The sequence below is a fragment of the Mytilus trossulus genome, chromosome 4 (assembly GCF_036588685.1).
Source record: "Mytilus trossulus isolate FHL-02 chromosome 4, PNRI_Mtr1.1.1.hap1, whole genome shotgun sequence".
Classification (NCBI taxonomy): Eukaryota; Metazoa; Mollusca; class Bivalvia; order Mytilida; family Mytilidae; genus Mytilus; species Mytilus trossulus.
The window spans coordinates 47,215,510-47,222,720 of NC_086376.1; positions in this window are offsets into that span (position 1 = coordinate 47,215,510).

A 7,211-nucleotide genomic window follows, 5' to 3' on the forward strand; every position below is an offset into this window, starting at 1 on the left:
TGACCTTGGACAATGTTCATATAACATTAGTCTTGCCTTGTTAGAGGTGTATGACCCTTGGAAAATGTTCATATAACATTTGTCTTGCATTGTTAGCGATGTATGACCCTCGGACAATGTTCAAATTACGTTGGTCTAGCTTTGTTAGAGGTGTATGACCATAGATAGATTTCATATAACATTTGTTTTGCGTTGGTAGAGGTGTATGACCCTTGGACAATGTTCGTATAACATTGATCTTGCTTTGTTAGAGGTTTATGACCATAGATAGAGTTCAAATTACGTTGGTCTAGCTTTGTTAGAGATGTATGACCCTTGGACAATGTTCATATAACATTGGTCTTGCGTTGTTAGAGGTGTATGACCATAGATAGAGTTCAAATTACGTTGGTTTAGCTTTGTTACAGATGTATGACCCTTGGACAATGTTCATATAACATTAGTCTTGCCTTGTTAGAGGTGTATGACCTTTGGACAATGTTCATTTAACATTTGTCTTGCGTTGTTAGAGATGTATGACCATAGAGTTCAAATGACGTTGGTCTAGCTTTGTAAGAGATGTATGACCCTTTGAAAATGTTCATCTAACATTGGTCATGCGTTGTTGGAGGTGTATGACCATTGATAGAGTTCAAATTACGTTGGTCTAGCTTTGTAAGAGATGTATGACCCTTTGAAAATGTTCATATAACATTGGTCATGCGTTGTTAGAGGTGTATGACCATAGATAGAGTTCAAATTACGTTGGTCTAGCTTTGGAAGAGGTGTATGACCCTTTGACAATGTTCATATTACATTAGTCTTGCGTTGGTAGAGGTGATTGACCCTTGGACAATGTTCATATAACATTGGTCTTGCGTTGATAGAGGTGTATGACCCTTGGACAATGTTCATATTACATTGGTCTTGCTTTGTTAGAGGTGTGTGACCCTTGGAGAATGTTCATTTAACATTGGTCTTGCCTTGTTAGCGGTGTATGACCCTTGGACAATGTTCATATAACATTTGTCTTGCGTTGTTAGAAATGTATGACTCTCGGACAATGTTCAAATTACGTTGGTCTAGCTTTGTTAGCGGTGTATGACCCTTGGACAATGTTCATATAACATTGGTCTTGCGTTGTTGGAGGTGTATGACCATAGATAGAGTTCAAATTACGTTGGTCTTGCCTTGTTAGAGATGTATGACCCTTGGACAATGTTCATATAACATTGGTCTTGCGTTGTTAGAGGTTTATAACCCTTGGACAATGTTCATATAACATTGGTCTTGCGTTGTTAGAGTTTTATGACTCTTGGACAATGTTCATATAACATTGGTCTTGCGTTGTTAGAGGTGTATGACCATAGATAGAGTTCAAATTACGTTGGTCTAGCTTTGTTAGAGGTGTATGACCCTTGGACAATGTTCATATAACATTTGTCTTGATTTGTTAGAGATATATGACCCTCGGAAAATGTTCAAATTACGTTGGTCTAGCTTTGTTAGAGGTGTAAGACCATAGATGAGTTTAAATAACATTGGTCTTGCGTTGGTAGAGGTGTATGACCCTTGGACAATGTTCATATAACATTGGTCTTGCGTTGTTAGAGGTGTTTGACCATAGATAGAGTTCAAATTACGTTGGTCTAGCTTTGTTAGAGATGTATGACCCTTGCACAATGTTCATATAACATTTGTCTTTCGTTGTTAGAGATGTATGACCCTCGGACAATGTTTAAATTACGTTGGTCTAGCTTTGTTAGAGGTGTATGAACATAGATAGAGTTCATATAACATTGGTCTTGCGTTGTAGAGGTGTATGACCCTTGGACAATGTTCATATAACATTGGTCTTGCGTTGTTAGAGGTGTATTAACATAGAGTTCAAATTACGTTGGTCTAGCTTTGTTAGAGATGTATGACCCTTGGACAATGTTCATATAACATTGGTCATGCGTTGTTAGAGGTGTATGACCCTCGAACAATGTTCATATAACATTGGTCATGCGTTGTTAGAGGTGTATGACCATAGATAGAGTTCAAATTACGTTGGTGTAGCTTTGTTAGAGGTGTATGACCCTTGGACAATGTTTTTATTACATTAGTCTTGCGTTGGTAGAGGTGTATGACCCTTGGACAATGTTCATATAACATTGGTCTTGCGTTGATAGAGGTGTATGACCCTTGGACATTGTTTATATAACATTGGTATTGCCTTGTTAGTGGTGTATGACCCTTGGACAATGTTTATATAACCTTGGTCTTGCCTTGTTAGAGGTGTATGACCCTTGGATAATGTTCATATAACATTGGTCTTGCGTTGTTAGAGATGTATGACCCTCGGACAATGTTCATATTACATTGGTCTTGCTTTGTTAGAGCTGTATGAGCCTTAGAGAATGTTCATGTAACATTGGTCTTGCCTTGTTAGCGATGTATGACCATAGATAAAGTTCATATAACATTTGTCTTTGGTCGGTAGAGGTGTATGACCCTTGGACAATGTTCATATAACATTGGTCATGCGTTGTTAGAGGTGTATGACCATAGATAGAGTTCATATAACATTGGTCTTATGTTGATAGATGTGTATGACCTTTGGAAGATGTTCATATAACATTGGTCTAGCTTTGTTAGAGGTGTATGACCCTTAGACAATGTTCATTTAACATTGGTCTTGCGTTATTAGAGGTGTATGACCATAGATAGAGTTCATATAACATTGGTCTTGCGTTGGTAGAGGTGTATGACCCTTGGACAATGTTCATATATCATTGGTCTTGCGTTGTTAGAGATGTATGACCATAGATAGAGTTCAAATTACGTTGGTCTAGCTTTGTTAGAGATGTATGATCCTTGGACAATGTTCATATAACATTGGTCTTGCCTTGTTAGAGGTGTATGACCCTTGGACAATGTTCATATAACATTTGTCTTGCGTTGTTAGAGGTGTATGACCATAGATAGAGTTCAAATTACGTTGGTCTAGCTTTGTTAGAGGTGTATGACCCTTGGACAATGTTCATATAACATTTGTCTTGCGTTGTTAGAGGTGTATGACCATAGATAGAGTTCAAATTACGTTGGTCTAGCTTTGTTGGAGATGTATGACCCTTGGACAATGTCCATATAACATTGGTCTTGCCTTGTTAGAGGTGACTGACCCTTGGACAATGTTCATATAACATATGTCTTGCGTTGTAAGAGATGTATGACCCTCGGACAATGATCAAATTACGTTGGTCTAGCTTTGTTAGAGGTGTATGACCATAGATAGAGTTCATATAACATTGGTCTTGCGTTGGTAGAGGTGTATGACCCTTGGACAATGTTCAAATAACATTGGTCTTGCGTTGTTAGAGGTGTATGACCATAGATAGAGTTCAAATTACGTTGGTCTAGCTTTGTTAGAGGTGTATGACCCTTGGACAATGTTCATATAACATTGGTCTTGCCTTGTTAGAGGTGTATGACCCTTGGACAATGTTCATATAACATTTGTCTTGCGCTGTTAGAGATGTGTGATTTGTTGATTTAAAGTAAGTTCAACAGAATAAATTTCTTTAATATACATACTGAAGTCATCATTATTGAGAGCCAAAATATCATATAAATATCTAAAAGTATTATTAAATTTGTCTACTAGATGTTGTTTCGATGGGTCTTTGTTTATTTTTGTCATAAATTGTAACTCATAGCAATACAAAAACAGGTCCGCAATAAGTGGTGCACAGTAAGTCCCCATTGGAATTCAAATAACCTGACGATATACGGAATCCCCAAAGTCTTTTTTACTCTCTTTTATTCAAGCGTCACTGATGAGTATTGTAATCGAAACGCGCGTCTAGCGCAAATACAAAATTTTAATCCTGGTATCTATGATGAGTTTATTTACAACCACTGGGTCGATTCCACTGCTGGTGGAGTTTTTATTCCACGATGTTATCACCAGCCCTGTAGTCATAACTTAATCATTGAATATATGGTCATGATTATAAATTAACTGTTTACAAAACTTTGAAATTTTGAAATACTAAGGCTTTTCTACCTCAGGAATAGACAACCATAGCTGTATTTGGCAAAAGTTTTTGGAATTTTTGGTCCTCAATGCTCTTCAACTTCGTATCTTATTTGGCTTTTTAACATTTGGTTCGAGTCAATGATGAGTCTTTTGTAGACGAAACCTGCGTCTGGCACAATTATCAAATTTCAATCCTGGTATTTATGATGTGTTTATTTACAAACACTGGGTCAATGCCACTACTGGTGGTGTTTTTACTCCACGAGGGTATCACCAGCTCAGAAGTGATCACTTCTGTGTTGACAAAAAGTTATCACCAATATGGTCATAATAAGAAAATTAACCGTTTACAAATTTTGAATTTCTGAAATACTAAGGCTTTTCTATCTCAGGAATAGACAACCTTAGTTGTATCAAGTTGGCAAAACTTTTAGGAACATTTGGTCCGCAATGCTTTTCAATTCAGATCCATATTTGACATTTTTAACATTTGATACGAGCGTCACTGATGAGACTTTTGAAAGAGAAACGAGCTTCTAGAGCAAATATAAAATTTCAATCCTGGTTTTTATGATGCGTTTATCATGAAAGAAATTTCTACTGTAACAGAAATAATTTGAGTTGTGTAGGTGGTTTGGATTTTACTCATTGTTTAAGGATGTTCAGTGACCCATAGTTTGTTAAACTTTGGTCATACCACATGTCCTGATTTTATAATGATGTTATATTATAACAAATATGCACACGCTGAAATGTCTTGCCTTGTTTACTAATCATTGATATTATGTTGATAGTCCTAAATATAAAGTCACATAAACTTAAAATTAACCAAGAAAACTAAAATTGAACAAAGCCCCATGAAATGAGGTCACGGTCGATTGAACCATGCCAGACAGACATGTACAGCTAACAATTCCTTCCATACTTACAAATATAGTTGGTCTTTTGCTCATTGTTTAATAAAAACAGACCAAAACACAAAAAATTAACACTGAGCAATGACCCATGAAAATGAAGCCAAGGTCAAATAAAACCTGTGCAACTGACACAAGGATAATAGAATATATCCATACACCAAATATAGTTGACCTATTGCATATAGTTTTAGAAAAAAATACCAAAACTCAAAAACTTAACTCTGACCACTGAACCATGAAAATGAGGTCAAGGTCAGTTTAAACCTGTCAGCTAGGCATGTGCACCTTTCAATCATTGCATACACCAAATATAGTAGACCTTGTGCATACAGTATAAGAAAAACAGACCAAAACTCAAAAACTTAACCTTGACCACTGAACCATGAAAATGAAGTCAAGGTCAGCTGAAACCTGCCAGCTAGTCATGTACACCTTTCAATCATTGCATACACCAAATATAGTAGACTTTTTGCAAACAGTATAAGAAAAACAGACCAAAACACAAAAACTTAACTATAACCACTGAACCATGAAAATGAGATCAAGGTCAGATGACACCTGCCATTTGGACATGTACATCTTACAGTCCTTCCATACACCGAATATCATGACCTATTGCTTATCGTATCTGAGATATGGACTTGACCACCAAAACTTAACCTTGTTCACTGATGAAACGAGTTCAAGGTCAAGTGAAAACTGTCTGATGGGCATGAGGACATTACAAGGTATGCACATACAAAATATAGTTATCCTATTACTTATAAGAGGGAATTTAACATTACAAAAAATCTGAACTTTTTTTCAAGTAGTCACTAAACCATATGAGGTCAAAGACATTGGACATGTGACTGACAGAAACTTCGAAACATGAGGCATCTATATACAAAGTATGAACCATCCAGGTCTTCCACCCTCTAAAATATAAAGTTTTTAAGAAGTTAGCTAACGCCACTGCTGGATCACTATCCCTATGAGCTTTCTTGGACAAAAGTCGCAGGTTCAACAATAAAAATGTAGGTGTCATTTGTCTTTTAAAAATAGAATTTAAAGATTTAGTAATTACCAATTATATATTTCTTTAAATGTTGTTTATTTGGAAACTTTCCTTTTCAGTGTGACTTTTTACTTAGCTACTTGACAAAAGAATCATAAATACACTTCAGGTTTTGAAAACATCAAGTCCTCAGTTGTTTAAAAAGTAATAAAATAATAAACAAAGTCTGATATAAAGTCTCATAATTTATTATACAGATGTAAAGATTGTAAAATTAGAATTTATAATACCATTAATGTATATAAAGTAACATTTGAAACAGAAAAAAATATATATCTAATAGTAATACTATAACATTTTATACATACAAAGTTTCTCTTTAATACATGTTTTTAAGGATGTACTGAGGTCAGGTTAAGGATTTTTTATCAGATGTTGAGAGTCCTTGTTTTGTTCCAACAAAAGTGTAAAGAGTTTGCCTTTAATAGCCCATAAAAGTTCATTTACCCAAATTTAAGCAGATTCTAGATTTGTTTTCTTAAATGGAGACCCAAGTATTACCAATGCAAATATAATGAAATGACTCTAAGTCAGCCTTTTTCCACTATTCAAAAAAAAAAATATCCCAAATAGGAGCTCCATAAATAATGCTCTTTTGACTTAAAGTATCAACTTTAAATTCATGATTTGTTTTCTTAAGCCAAGTACATCCTTAAGAACAGAGACACAAATCTTGAATATGTAAAGTATTATCTTTCCTTAACTTTCACAGGTTCTTTCTATCAAAAGGGTTATTTAATCAAAATTTCAGCCAAAAATTTACTCATGCTCTTTCACTCAAAAACAAAGTAAAAAAAAAGGACTATTTTATTGAATTTGCCATTCCATGTACTTGTTTTCAAAAATGAATAATACCATATACAAAAATGTACTTATCTTAAAACCCTCTGCACAGAAAACATTGAACAATGCATTATAATAAGTTTTTTTAATAACTCCACATTCAATGGAGCACATTGTCAAGCATGATTGTAGATCATACTACTTATATGGGGCACAACCTATGATGAATGGATAGGAATGCAATGGCATATCATCTATCATTACAGTATTTTTAATAGTTTGGTTTTTTTGCTGTAACATAGGTAAAAAAATAAAAATCCTAGAATGGTTATTAATAAATATGATAGTAGGATATTTAGTTAAAAAGCAGTAAAAATAATACTTTAATGTTCAAATCAAACACAATGCATTGGCACAAGAATAAATTAAAAATAAGAAATCTTTCTAAAGT